This window comes from Petromyzon marinus, chromosome 17 (assembly GCF_048934315.1).
Source record: "Petromyzon marinus isolate PM22_M1 ecotype Great Lakes invasive population chromosome 17, UKy_Petmar_22M1.pri1.0, whole genome shotgun sequence".
Classification (NCBI taxonomy): Eukaryota; Metazoa; Chordata; class Hyperoartia; order Petromyzontiformes; family Petromyzontidae; genus Petromyzon; species Petromyzon marinus.
This window is the reverse complement of record NC_133683.1, coordinates 13,427,922-13,443,769: the sequence shown is the minus strand read 5'-3', so window position 1 is coordinate 13,443,769 and position 15,848 is coordinate 13,427,922. Positions and strand designations below refer to the sequence as shown.

Here is a 15,848-nt window from a genome sequence, read left to right as displayed (position 1 = left end):
ATATAAATAAATATGCCGTTTTCAAAATAAATTTATGCAAACCGACACACCTGATGATGACCGTTTGAGTTATGGTCGAAACGTCGTGAGAATTTTTTATTGTTTTATATATATTTTGTTATTTTGTTGTTTCTCTTCAACGTGACTTTACCGAAAAAACTAAGAATATGAATTACTGCAGTCACGAAAGCTTTAAATCAAAATTTAGCCATAGCCAATTAACAAATCCTCGCGGCTTAGCATTGTGCGGTGGCTAAGTTGCCCTTTCGCTTGCTTTTGGGAGCCCCTCACCCACTGAATGCGAAGAATCCCAAGAATAGTAATCTGCACGCATTCCTGGTCCGTGATGTAAAAAAACAGAGAGAGAGAGTGGTGGGGGTGGGTTCCGCTTCTGGCGGTGGTGGCGTGAATTACGACGATGTTGTGGGGGTGTGTCCAGGGTGGCTAGGAGATGTTAACTACCTCGCCTGGTATACAGGAGGTCGTGGGTTCGGTCCCGACCCTGACGCCTGCTGCTGCTGTATATTTGGAGTTTGCGTGTCTCTCTCTCATCATCATCATCACGGTGGCTAGGAGATATTAACTATCTCGCCTGGTGATACACAGGAGAGGTCGTGGGTTCGGTCCCGACCCTGACGCCTGCTGCTGCTGTATATTTGGAGTTTGCAGTGTCTGTCCTCTGGGTTCCCTTCCGCCCCCCCTCCCTCTTCCACATTTTGAATCAACATCACGCGTTTAGAGTGTTTGGCCACTTTGTTGAGCTATCATCATGTCGTGGCCAGGTCGCTTCTGAAAAGGAAAGTTACGTAGCTCAGTGGGCCTTACCTGGTCAATATATATATTTTTAGTTTATAGATTTGTGAATCATGGCAGGTGCAGGCCCTGGCACTTGTGTCTCCGTCACCAATAAACAAATAAACCAGGACCCACATTGAATCACTGATCCGTCCTTTATTAATCACCCCACGAAAGCACCTCCACCCCCAGTAAGCTTCCCAACGTTGGCTCCCCAACGTTCCGTGTAAGGTACAAGACGAACCATTGGGAGATGCTTTCGGATGTTTGCGTTTAGATGTTGCGTTTTAGTCAAACCCCATTGAGGCCAGAGGTGTGTGCGTACCCCCACCGCAAGACAGACCCGGCTAATATAACTCCAGACAACACATTTACTGTATTTGATGATGATGCTGCTGCTACGTTTCACAATGGTACACGGTCACAAAGGACATGCAAAAAAACTCAACACATTCCTGCATAACACTAGCTTAATTACGAGGGAAATTGCACTTCTTCATAGAGCACTCACAAAATAAAACTGGCAAACACAACCGTCAAAAACATCAACTTTGAAGACATCAAAGCATGTCAAAGCATATCTAACTTCATAAATCCGATATCAATAAAAAACACCTCGTGCCAGAGCACAAAACAAACTTTTCACGGTACATGCATTACTGGGACAACACACTATTGCTATAAAATGCGGTTAACAAAACAAATCTAACTTACTTTCTCTAGTAGGGTACATTTTAACTTGTGGAATGGGACTTTTGATATGCGCACCATTCTCATAGAGCGCAAGAAAATTGTTTGTGAAGGCAACTAGGATATTGTGGAGTACTGGAGTTTTACATACGGTATATTGCTTTCATAATGAATTTTAATATATGGTTATGGAAGGCTTATCCGTTAAACATGAGAGAGTTGTCATGATATTCCATTTGGCAGTAATGTATGTGGCTGATATACAATTAATGTCCACGTGATGATAAGCCACTTCGTTGAGCTATCATTTGAAAAAAAAAAAGCTACATAGCTCAGTGGGCCTGACCTGGTAAAATAAAATAAAAACTTTAATAGTTTTAAGACAAGGGTTAGGGGTTTTGTGTTTTAAAATCCATTAAGTTGTGTCATTCACGTGTTTGTGTATCGTTTGTCCCCATTGTTGAGCGAATCTGGTCGTAGAAACACAAGACTCGAGCAAATGGACAACATTCATGGGTTTACGTCACCACAGATTTAAATGATTCAATACATCTATCAAACACTATTAATTCAGCAGAATAGTTACCGCATTTATTTTTTCACCCACAACTAAACAAAAAAAAATCCCCTTCTAATAGTATTTACAAATTACTGTTCTCAGCACATGCATCTCTAATCCTTTAATGCTTAAACTTCTGAATACCAACACACACACACAGAGAAACCTCTAGATTTAAGCCGTGAAAACCTCTCATCTGACAACTCCCCCATCCATATTTTGTCAGGAATTTGCGGGTTCATTTGCCCCCCCCTCCCTCCCGGGTTTGGAGGGGGAGGGGCCGTGGGGAGAGGGGGCACCGGGGGGTGGGGGTACCAAAATCTCTTTCAGAATTCCCAGTGCGGATAAGCGTCACGCCACATCTACACTGAGCGTACCGCTCCCACGTGACCGCTCTTTTCCGCTGCGCGCCGATCTCTGTTATGAAATACAACCGCAAGTAGTGCCGGTTGCGGGGGAGGAGGGGGGGGGAGGGATTCCCCCCCCCCCATCCTCCCGCCACTTTTCTTCCTCTCCTCCCCCTCCCCTCACATTCTGCAGCCTGCGTCATATCACTACGCCCAGTAACAAGGTGAGTGAAGCGGCCGCTGCAGCCACTTGCTCCACGTGACAAATTCATTCTTACGCGGCAGTGCGACGCGTAGCCGTTTGTTGTTGTTGTTTGTTGTTGTCGTGGTCGCCGCCGCCGCCGACAACGACGGCATCGTCGTCGTGGAAAAAATAAAGTTGCCGCTCGATTGTTTTTCTTTTGCTTTTGTTTGTTTGTTTTGTTTAAATAACAATTCACGAAACGACCTTACGACCCGGAGCAGCGGCTCCGTTTGCTTCGCATGAGGGGGGGGGGGGACTTCGCGTCTCGTCTCGCCTCGAAAAGGTAAGCGAAATAAACTTTTTTTTTTAGGGAGAGGATTTAACGAGCCGCTCTCAAAAGACGACGAACGAACCAACGACGAACGAACGAACGAGAAGGCTTAAAATGAGGAACACGTTCGGGTGGTTTGTTTCGCGAGGAATGTTGACACCTCTAAAAGAGCCGAACGACGCTTGCGTACCACCACCACCACCGCAAACAACAACAACAACCCGTGTTGTTGTTGTTTTGATGAATTGGTAAACGCGGAGCAAATTAATATTGAAAAAATTAAATATTTTTTGTAGTAAAAACTTTTTGTTGTTTAAAGTTACGAACCGAGCCGCTCCCGTTATTAGCAGCGCTGGGTCGACGTCACGTGAGGACGGAATTGTTAGTGACGTCACAAAGACGTCACGCCCGATGGAAACTTTTTTGAGTTTGTTTTTGTTATTGTTGTTTAGTGTTGTTTAGTGTTGCTAGACTTACGAGCCCCTCGCCATGAGCGCTCGCGTGGTGGGTGTGAGCCACTCCGTAAAAAAGAGCCTCTCCGCTTTGTAACGTCGCATATTTGCGATGAACAAATGTCGCGTGTGTTTGTGTGCGCGCGTTTGAATTTCTCTCGACGTATGCGACGATGCCGGACAACAGGCGATAACAACATGTGCACATAGACAACAACAACAACATAGCTTCCCCACGTCCTCCTTGGGGGGTGGGGGGCAAGGGCTGTGAGTGAGCACCTCATGAAGAAATGAATGCACACACACACACAGATGTACACGCACAGACATGGTCCAACACACGCATGTACAATCACATCTATTTGAGGAGCGAAACGAAAGGATGTCTCCACAAATCTGGCTGCCGCCTGATGATGCTGTTGTTGTAATTACTGGCGAAAACGTCGTACACTCAAGATTGTAAATGTTGTGGCTCTCTTGACACACAATCGGTGTTGCTGTACTCGTAGCGAATTGGCACGTTCTCTTTACGTGACAAACCTTACTAATTGGCTGTCCGGTGGTGGAGGGTCGAACGACACACTCATATTTTACATGATCCAACCCCCCCCCCAAAAAAAAAAAAACTATTATGGATTCTACATGTACATACAGTACACGTGAAGACACGTGTAGACACGTGTACACATACATGAATGTTCATACGTAAATGGACGTCCATACACATTCCTTAGAATGTCTCTCGTGTCTGTAACGACCCTCACGTTGATTCCACAGGATTTGCCATTCGTTCGCCTTACGTGTAGAAGTTGCTACCTTGTGTGTATGCTAATTAAGTCCCTTCCCATTGTTTTGTTAAATTGTCGCCTTTCCCACACCACATACTTTCGTGGTACCGATCTACGTGGCAAATAATAGTGAGGAATCCGTAACCACCCCAACTCATTAAAAATGGTTGATCACTTAATTCATCCGGTATGAGACCGCGTACAGAGAAATCTCGGTGCCGACAAGTAAAATACCTGGTCTGTACCCACGTGCCAGATGTCATTGAGTATCATTCCCACATACAGAGTACGGGAGGGGCCGGAGTCATCGTAATGACGATCAATTCACCGCCGGATGAAGGCTTTGAGCGATTTGCCTGTTTGTACGCCGATGTTTGAAATCGGTCGTAAAAAATATATATTTGTCTTAACGTGTTTATCTTTGTAGGACTAAACAATCCAGTCGGGTAGTGTAGGGTAACGTGACACGAATTGGAGGCATCAAACCTTACCACGTGGCCGAAATTCCCCAAAATAAATATGGATCAATATTGTACCGTGCTAAAATAAAAGTACGGTTCTGTACGAAGGTGTAGACATGTAACCAGTTGATATCACATCATGGGACAAACATCCTTTTGTAACTTTGTTATAGTATTTGTAATCCTGTAAAGTTGTCTTACGTGTATTCATCCAGCAGTTGATAGTGGCTGATGGTAAAGTAAACACGTGCAATGCTCTTTAAAGCAGTGCTGATGGTATGTAGTGTCCCTACTACATACAGTACGTTAGGTTATTTTTAATACAGGTTATATTTGTATAAGTGAGTACAGTACTATTTTTAGTGGCAGTACTTACTATTAATATCACATTGTAATAATAAACTTACATTTGCACGATGTATAGTGAATTACAATACAGGTATTTATGAATACATTAGTAACATTTTTTGGATTTGTATCGGCATACACTTGTAACGCATTACAGCGTAAATAAAGTTAAAATAAAAAAAGTCGCAGAAAATTGTGGATGTATGATGATCACAAACAATAACGTGAAATGGCTTTCGTTGGTTCCACGAAAAAGCAGCCACGTGTGCTGCTGCCGTTGTTGTTGTGAGCGGCGCGTCTCATAGACTTGAAAAACTGTTGAAACTAAAAATGCCTCCATTGTGTTTGTTAATTCCAGAATTAAAAATGATCCTGTGATTAAAAACAACAGCAACAATGCTAACTATAATATCTTGTAATAAATAAATCTCAGAAATATAAATGTTCGGCCACAAAACTTAACCCATACATTTGACCAACTATTACTGTACTCTAATGAAGTGCACTTTAAACTTAGGAGCTACATGTATGCTGTGTGTATTGTACATAACTCCCACAGACGCATTAATCTGGTAATACCCAGTGAACATTAATCCTAAATGCAAACTCTTAAAAAAATAAATTACAACTGCCAAGGTTTCTCGGAGACCTTTGCGAAAATGCCACGCCATAGATTGGCGTGGCATCACCATGCCTGAAACTCTGCAGCTGTGCTGGAAGGTGGTGGTGGTGGCTCTCTTCTGAAGGAAGTACACGAGGCTTGTGATGTTTAAGGGCACTGTTGAATTAAAACGTTTCCTGTCTTCGGGGGGTGTCATTTGTGCTTTTTAATTACAGGCAGTAGGGGGGGAGGAATGCATAATGCTTACATGTTTTCTCCACATTAAACCTGTGTGTGTCTGTTATTAAGGCCAAGACCAGTTACGATTATAATGATTTGAACCGGTCTTGGGTCTCCTCTTGGTCGACTCGGCCTCAAATGAGTACCCGGTGCGGTGTGTAAAAACATCGCCACTGGGGAGACAAAGGGGGCTGGGCGTGGTGCTGGCCACCCACCCCCTCTTGTGCCATGCCGGCCTTCATAGGTGCTCGCTAACAGCACTTGCCCCGACGGCCTGTTAAGGCTATGTGGGGGATCTTTGTCTTTATTTTTTTTGTTAAAGTTGTACTCGTGAAATGAAGTAGGACATGGGCATGTTTGCCTTCCAAGACGTCACTGTTGTTGCCGCTATGCCTGGAATGCATGAATCTTGTTTTTATATACAAAATTATGGTACTATAAAAAGGCTGAGGTTATTTCGCCACCACCATCGTAATCATTGACAAGCATTTATTTGTATTTTTAAAAAAATACCGAGTAACTTTAACGTTGGAGAGAAATAAAACTTACGTTCTTCAAGACAGCACTTTAAATCGTGGCCTCGTCAAAAAGTGACAAGCAAGTTTAAAAAATTTCAGTTGCTGTATGAAATATTTTCTAACAGTGTTCAGATTTTTGATAGATTGTAAAAACTAATTGCAACCTTGACGATCAGTTTAACACGTAGGCTTTAGCGACCAATATTCATAATAAAGGTTTTTGGGTTTGGTCGCGTAAGTATAAATGTGTCGAAATCCTCCACCACCCGACACGGCCAATCGGTAAGTGATTTGTCACGTAAACAAAACGCCAAATAGTTCACTACTTCAGCCCACTTGTGTGTGTTGAAGAGTGAATCCACAACATTTACAATCTGAGTACGATGTTTTGCTGGTAATTACATCCAGCATCATCGGGCGATTTGCTCGAATGGCAGAATGGCAAATTGCCCGATGATGCTGGATGTAATTACCAGCAAAACGTCGTACTCAGATTGTAAATGTTGTGAATTCACTCTTTAACACACGGCCGGTGGGCTGAAGTAGTGAACTATTTGGCGTTTTGTTTACGTGACACATCCCTTACTGATTGGCCGTGTCAGGCGGTGGAGGGTTTCCACACATTTATACTCACGCGAGCTAACCCAAAAACATTGATTATGAACCTTGAAGATAATTGCGATGCGGTTATTTGGAGGTGCGATTAGCTGCGATGCCTTGCGGCGCTTCAATGTGGCCAACGTAGAACAGCCAAATAGGCTGTGGCCCAGCTGCATGGATCGAACTATCCCGTAGTATGTAAGAGGCGTCTTTGACGACAGCGGTTTTCTCGCCGTGCCCAAAAATATCGAACGAGTGTTTCACTAAACGTCCCCAGCAGAACTCTCCTGAAATGTCCTGGGACTTAGCTTCGGCCTCCTAGGAAAACAAAAAAACAACTCAATAAATTTGCCCGTGACACTTTGTACGTACGTATGTATGTGCGACTTCTTTCGTGCCGTACGTAGCCAACCGTGCTAATCGGAGGTTGTGGGGTCCACATTGCGAGCAGTGCAGCTAAATCTCTTGCCACTGTACCACAATGCCCCCCCCCTGCATCCTTGGCTTCACTCACCACATTCAACCCGCACTACAAACCAGGATGCCCTAAAGCATTGTCAAATTCTTCCTATGATGCCCCCCCCCCCATTCGTTAGCGGGATTGACAAAAGAGGGCTGTACTTGTATGTTTTGATTACATGGCATGTGTTTTTAAAAAAAAGATATCACTTTACACGCTGATTTCGTGAAATGTTTAGAAAATTCACACACGGCAGCAGCAGCAGCACGTTTTGCCGCACGTACGTGAGCTGTACGCACCACAAACTCTCGCTTCTCTCAAACCTACCCCCCCCCCGCAACCCCCTGGGCCAGCTTTGATTAAGTCATTGGATGCGATGCAATACGACCGTAATTGTAACAAATGCCTGGCCCCATGAACGGCCATCATAAGTGCCCCCTTTATGCCCCGTGCCTTCTAGAATCTTGAGCCGTGCTGGTAGCGATGGCAACCGCACCTCACTCACCTGCCAGAGGACTGGTTAACTGCATATTTACTGTCTGAAGGTATGCATGCTATGTTAAGGGCTGTCTGCTGCTGGAAAAAGAGCAGTAAAATGCCATCTCTTTCACCTTGACATGAAAAGCATGCCTCGAGTTTTAAAAGCTGTGTGTGTGTTTGTGACTTTTCGCGCAGTCAAGTTTTGTTCGGTCACTTTTGTCACGATGTTGTTTTTTTTTTGCCAAATGTGCTATCCGCATCATGCCATGAGTGAAGAGAGCATCGCACTGCTTAGACACCTAGAGAATGGTCCGCAGATGGTGATGTCACAGAGCTACTTCTAAAATATCTTCAGGTGACCTCATTACCACACTTGGGGACAATACTTATCCGTGTCATGACATTACGACCAATTTCTCGCTGGAATTAGACAATTGATTGCAGATCGAGATGTACAATGATTTAAAGCTTTCGTGACTGCAGTAATTCATCATCATCAGGTGTCACCTGATGATGACCGTTTGAGTTATGGTCGAAACGTCGTGAGAATTTTTTATTGTTTTATATATATTTTGTTATTTTGTTGTTTCTCTTCAACGTGACTTTACCGAAAAAACTAAGAATATGTACAATGATGTTTTTTTTAGTACCGTTTTTGGTGACTGGGCAGAGACCATTAAATCACTACGTTTGAGAACCCGATTTAATCAAGGGCGCTTGTTAGAATTCGAACCCAGATCTAAGCGCAGTGGCCATTCAGCGCTCTTACCTTTAATACTTTTTTTTTCATAACCCTCTTTTCAAACGTAGCAGTGGAATTTTGAGGTAAAACAAAGTGGTAGGAAACATATACATGAAATAGTTTGTAAGTCTTTACTATGGCATTAAATGGACAACATTATATGGGCTTAGTAGTATTTGGTAGCCAGTAGTAGACAATGTCAAGGTGTGTGTAGTAGTGTTATTGTCTATTGATAGTTTAATTAAGTAAACTTATTGTGCCTGCACAGATTATACAGTAGCGCTGTATATATATCATGTGGGCATGCTATGTTTCATGATTACACGTTAACACTACGGCAATTGCTTCTGATATTTTTGGAATTCCCATTACATTTAAATTGCGCTATTTTTAAATAACAAAAAAAAAGTTAAATTATCTTTCCAATTGGTTGCATCAAAAAAGTGTCACAATTCACTCACGCCCTTGATTGACCCGAACTCTAAGCTGGCTTGACCCTTACTGATGGTAATGGGAACCCACCTCTAGAGAAACCCTGCGAGACCGATGCCTCAGATAATTAAGCAGTTGACGTCGTCACGCACGGTACAGCTGGACTCGCCGGCGTCGGAAACCTCCGGCGAATAACCTCCTCATTCCTTCCACGTGCGCGGGTCATACACGCGCTTGAAGCGCCATACAGAGCTCGTTTAGGGCACTGTGTAGCTGTAAAGTGGCACTTTCTTGGCTCTCGACGCCCCGAGTTGTTTTACATTACGGCATGTCAAACAGTGGCCGTGGACGTATTGTTTAAAACAACAAGTCGGCTCCTTAAGTGGCACCCACGCACATCTACTGTCAAACAATCCATTTTGTTCCCTTGTAAATTGGGTAAGGACGGCATGCATAGCTTCTTGGCTGGGTTGGCGAGACGGATCACGGAATTTCGGTTTGGATTTTCTCAAACGGCGCATTCTGTTCATCCATTAGATGCGGATTAGAAAATATTTGTGGGTTAGGGACATCGTATTGGCTTTTAAAAAAACGTGGGCTTGGGCAGGACACGTCACTCGAAGGGATTATGACCGAGACTAAAAATGCAGTTGAAGCCGGGAGAGGGGAAATATGCCCAAGAGGCCGTCCACTGCGGAAATGAAGCGATTAGATCAGCTCGTGGTGCAGGTTCTGGACGAAATTGTTATTTCGCAGGACAGTGAGAGATGGCAACAGCTTGGCCAGGATTTTATCCAGCAGTTGCATGATCACGGCTGATGATAACACAGATCTGTGTGCCAGTGACTTGGAAGATAGGTGCTGTCGGGCTTGCGAGGTGCAAGTGGGAGACAGCACAGCAAGTAGGTCACTGACCAAATTGTGTGCTGACTTACTACGTGCATTTTATTTCTGTAGGTGCGTGGTTTCCTCCCACCTGGAGAACAAAATACTTACAAAACATGACTCTCTGAGACTGAATCCTTCATCACAATCCAGCCAGTATTCAGAATCACGAAAGCTCAAACTGTGCAAGACGGTGGTTCCCAACCTTTGGCCTGCTGACCACCGGTGGCTCTAGAAGGCCGCGGAACCGTTTCAGATGCAGTTTATTTTCACGAAACGCAACGGTGTCGTGTTTAGTGTATGGCGGTCTACGAAAATGTCGAGAGGGTTGCCAGCGGTCGCGGTCCTAGAAAGGTCTGGAACCTCCGCCCGTTATACCTTATCGACTGGCGAAGCGGCAGGACACCTTTATGAGTTGGTGTTTTGACATCTTATCTGATTTTATATTTACAATATTGGCACTCCATTGTACATTATACGAAAACAAATGACACTGATTTGGATGATTATTCGCACGCATCTGTGAAAGACTCGACCCTTGTCACCCCCTGTGCGCAATGGTATGCTCCAAATGAAAAGCTTTACACCTGCGGAGTAACTATGGCTGTGTTGACCAGGCATGGTATGCAGTTTGGAGCATTCCATTAATGATTATCTGCAGGGATAGGTGTAATCAGGCCTTTGCTGCGAACATAATATGCAAATAAATACTGAAAACTATGAAACTTGGAGAATGTGAATGCAATGTGCTAACGCTGGTGCTTATTTTTGTTGAGCGCGCAATAACAAATGCGGCTCTTTTTTTTGTTCGCCCTGTAAAGAACTCGTAACAATTTTTGTCCCGCTGCGTAATCAAAATAATTGTTTAATATTTTGTTACAGCGTGGATGGAAAATACCACAAGTGATCGTTTAGCAAGTGTTTATATTATATTACCCAAAGTTCCTACATTTAACAAAAATAACCTTTCTAAGTCGTGCACATTGTGAACGGTGAACTAACATCTACACATTTGTTTTTATTTTTTGTCGGGGGGGGGGGGGGGGCGGTGGGGAGGAGGAACTATGCGCATGAAAAAAAAATCAGTGGGGCCAGAAGCTTTCCAGAGCGGATTGGACCTAAAATAAACTATATATATATTTTTTACCAGGTAAGGCCCACTGAGCTATATAGCTCTTTTTCAGAAGAGACCTGGCCGCAAGTGATCCTTATGGCAGTACCCCGGGGTACCAAAAAATCAAAATGGCCGAGGCAATTACATCTTTTATTTCTGGGACACTATTTTTTCCAGGGGTGTTACTTAGCTCCGCGACTGGGGTACCAATCAGTCCGACAGCAGTGCTACTCCACCTTGTCGAAACGCCAAACATTAGCATAAAACAAATCCGTTATCAAAAAATTAAACTTTTAATAGTGCATCGTGAACAGCTCGTCGAGATGAGTCGATTGGCGCATCGCCGACCATCAACAGACTAAAAATGACTGCATCACGGACATTGTGCGAGAGCCGGGGTACTATGGCCATGAGGTTCAAATGATAGCCGAACGAAATGGCTTATCACGTGCAAATGTATATCATCCAAATACTCTTAAACGCATGTTTCTAAATTTGGAGGGGAAAACCGGAGGACTCGGAGAAAAATCCACGTGACCACGGGGAAGAGCGAACACCGCAAACTCCAAATATACAGTGAGGGAAAAAAGTATTTGATCCCCTGCTGATTTTTTACGTTTGCCCACTGACAAAGAAATTATCAGTCTATATTTTTAATGGTAGGTTTATTTGAACAGTGAGAGACAGAATAACAACAGGAAAATCCAGAAAAACGCATGTAAAAAATGTTATAAATTGATTTGCATTTTAATGAGGGAAATAAGTATTTGATCCCCTCTCAATCAGAAAGATTTCTGGCTCCCAGGTGTCTTTTATGCAGGTAACGAACTGAGATTAGGAGCACATTCTTAAAGGGAGTGCTCCTAATCTCAGCTTGTTACCTGTATAAAAGACATCTGTCCACAGAAGCAATCAATCAATCAGATTCAAAAGTCTCCACCATGGTCAAGACCAAAGAGCTCTCCAAGGATGTCAGGGACAAGATTGTAGACCTACACAAGGCTGGAATGGGCTACAAGACCATTGCCAAGCAGCTTGGTGAGAAGGTGACAACAGTTGGTGCGATTATTCGCAAATGGAAGAAACACAAAAGAACTGTCAATCTCCCTCGGCCTGGGGCTCCATGCAAGATCTCACCTCGTGGAGTTGCAATGATCATGAGAACGGTGAGGAATCAGCCCAGAACTACACGGGAGGATCTTGTCAATGATCTCAAGGCAGCTGGGACCATAGTCACCAAGAAAACAATTGGTGACACGCTACGCCATGAAGGACTGAAATCCTGCAGCGCCCGCAAGGTCCCCCTGCTCAAGAAAGCACATATACATGCTTGTCTGAAGTTTGCCAATGAACATCTAAATGATTCAGAGGACAACTGGGTGAAAGTGTTCTGGTCAGATGAAACCAAAATGGAGCTCTTTGGCATCAACTCAACTCGCCGTGTTTGGAGGAGGAGGAATGCAGCCTATGACCCCAAGAACACCATCCCCACCGTCAAACATGGAGGTGGAAACATGCTTTGGGGGTGTTTTTCTGCTAAGGGGACAGGACAACTTCACCGCATCAAAGGGACGATGGACGGGGCCATGTACCGTCAAATCTTGGGTGAGAACCTTCTTCCCTCAGCCAGGGCTTTGAAAAAATGGGTCGTGGATGGGTATTCCAGCATGACAATGACCCAAAACACACGGCCAAGGCAACAAAGGAGTGGCTCAAGAAGAAGCACATTAAGGTCCTGGAGTGGCATAGCCAGTCTCCAGACCTTGATCCCATAGAAAATCTGTGAAGGGAGCTGAAGGTTCGAGTTGCCAAACGTCAGCCTCGAAACCTTAATTATTTGGAGAAGATCTGCAAAGAGGAGTGGGACAAAATCCCTCCTGAGATGTGTGCAAACCTGGTGGCCAACTACAAGAAACGTCTGACCTCTGTGATTGCCAACAAGGGTTTTGCCACCAAGTACTATGTTTTGCAGTGGGGTCAAATACTTATTTCCCTCATTAAAATGCGAATCAATTTATAATATTTTTGACATGCGTTTTTCTGGATTTTGTTGTTGTTATTCTGTCTCTCACTGTTCAAATAAACCTACCATTAAAATTATAGACTGATCATTTCTTTGTCAGTGGGCAAACGTAGAAAAATCAGCAGGGGATCAAATACTTTGTTCCCTCACTGTATAACAGGCGTGAGGGTCGGTATGGAACCCATGACCCTCCGGTGGCGAGGTGGTTAACATCTCGCCACCGCAGCGCTCTTGTTTCCGCGCTCGACTTTTTAGTTAACGGAATTAAAATGGCACTGCTTTGCTTTGTGAAAACAGCGCGTGTGTTTTGAATACCGGTGCAAGGTAGAGTAAGAGCCCCCGGGTTGTTTGCTGAGAAATTGCTGAGATGTTTGCAGCCAAGTGAGGAAGTCGTGCAGTGAAGGGGGAGTTGGCAGAGGGTGGGGGACAAGGTGGGGGGGGGTGATTGAGAGAGTGCGGGGAGTGACTCGGTGAGGATTTCTGGAAGTGGCTTTAAAGTGCGGGCGGCCGTCTCTGAATGCCTGGGCACATTCTCGACCGGGCCAAGCCAGATGACCTCACGCAGAGGTTGTTTGACTCGGTGTGGACACACACACAGACACACACTGACGACAGCGCAGACAAAAATAAAAGTGGGGTACACTTATAGATTGCAGCACCCCCCCTTCCACCCCCATCCCTCGGGGCTTTAAAACTTTGCATGGCTCTCTTCTTTAACAACGGAGCGCTTTTGAAAACTCCTTGTTCTAAATTGTAAATAGATTCGATACATCGTGATGCTCTGTTCGTATACTGTTTACTGCAACAGACGGTGCCTATGACTAAATGAACCGGAATGCGCCCGATCTCGTAAGATCTCCATGAAGCCGAGCCGGGGGTTGAGCCTGGGTAGTGCTTGGATGGGCGAACAACCGCGCTCAATAAATTTGTTATTGTACTGCACTTCTGTCCCACCACACCAACGCTCTCCACCTTCACGAACCTCCACTGACCTGCGTGGTGAAGTACGCTCGATAAACCCTCCCAAACCTGCGTTGGGGAAGGGAGGCCGTCAGCCAGCAGACGTGCATAAATAGTTTCTGAATACTTTATTGTGTTTATGAAATACAAAAGGCACAGTGCACGTTTTGCAGCCCTTTTTGTGTGAAGGCAATAGCCAGCTGTTTCTTTAAGTATCGACGCTTCCTTCAAAACACGTGCTCTCAGATGTCTTGTAAAAGTAGGGGTGTCGAGAGAAAACGTGCAAACAGCATTTTATTGTGCCAGGGATTTATTGATTTATTTAGCCGATGGGCACATCCCAGTCTACCCCTCTTGTGCCCCCTCTCATGCATCTATGCTTTTTTTTGCCAAAAGCCTTTGTGCTCAGAACGCCTCCTCCACTCGGCTTGTGGCCTTTAATACTGTAACATTTTGCAAATAAGGCCCAATTATAAAGGAGGTATTTTTATTCATTTTGAATGTTCCTTTTTGTCACACGGTAACAATGAGGTCATCGTGTTTTGAAACCAGCGTTTGTGGCACGGTTCATTGACAGATCTCAAACAAGTAGTGTATTTTAAGGATTCTTTTTTCCCCCTTGGCATTCATATCTATCCATCAATCTGCGAGCAAGCTTAGCTTTTTTTTTACAAAACAGTCCACGGTCTGTGTGTGCAATGCAGAGCTAATGAAAATGATTTCCACTTTTCCATGCTCCGCGTGCACAATCTATTGGCCCCACTTGACATTGCAGCCCCGGAAAGTCTGGGCTGGCTCTTTTTTTCCCCCCTCCTCTCTCCGATGCTCCACATATGGACTAAGCATTGGGCCATGTATTTTAATGAGCCTTCAGCATGTGTTCTCCCTTTTGCAGCTGCTAACGAAATTATCGTGTTGTGAATGCATTTGCCAGGGTACAAACTGCGCTAATGCGGGAAATATTCGCCGTTGTAGGGCCAACGCTAACGCGTGGATTTTTGCAGCGAAATAAAAAAATAAGTGGCGGGCATATCTTCCCACAGTGAGCAAAATAAACCACGTCCAAGTTGCATTTCACACTTCACCGAAGCTGAAATGGAATTCTACGTGGATACAAGTGTTTAAATAATTCTTAGTCTTTGGCTGCCGTTTTTTGACCAGAGTCCATATGTAAACTGTCTTAACGTTCTGTGCTTTTGTTTTTTTTTCTTCCCCTGCTAGGTTCTTGCGGCACAGAAGACAAACAGGCTAATGGAATATTCAAGACCGTACTGATGTCTTCCAGGGAGGAGCGGTATTACTTAAAAGCGTCCCGTCGCACCATGGAGCCTCTCTCACTATAGGTGGATGCAGGAGGCCGTACGGTTCCTGTTGGAACTTGAGGAGCAGAATAAAAATCCAAGCATCAACGGAAATTCCTGCGAACGCCAAAAAAAAAAAAAACCTTTCCTGAAAGGGGAGCGAAGCCATAATAAATTGGGGTTATTTTTTTCTTTCCCGGAGACGCTTTGGAAAACAGGACCCGATTTCAAACCCCCTGCAGGACAGGGGAGTCATGAAATGCAAACGTCAAAAAAAAAGGCAAGGTTCTAGGAAATAAAAAAAAACCCATCTCACCCGACGTATATATTCGTGAAGAATTCAAGCCGCCACAGAAGCGCCCCTGCCAGGAAAGGTTGAAAATTGGCCACGTGCGCAATCGCGCCCAGAGCCGACTCGGCGCAACAAATGAGTGGGGACCAGACGTGGGCGCCCGTCTGCTCGGCGGCGAGGAAATCTCTTCCGCCGATCCTTCGCGAGCGTTGAAGTGGTGACGGCTGGGGGGAGCCGAGGGCCTA

At 44.6% G+C, this 15,848-nt stretch overlaps 1 long non-coding RNA gene across 1 annotated transcript; it reads left to right on the top strand.

Moving 5' to 3' along the window:
* Nucleotides 1-2,615: 2,615 nt before the first annotated feature.
* LOC116943317 (uncharacterized) lies at nt 2,616-15,345 on the top strand. The gene is made up of 2 exons (XR_004402916.2): nt 2,616-2,918; nt 15,232-15,345. It is a non-coding gene; the product is annotated as an uncharacterized LOC116943317 (long non-coding RNA).
* Nucleotides 15,346-15,848: the final 503 nt, after the last annotated feature.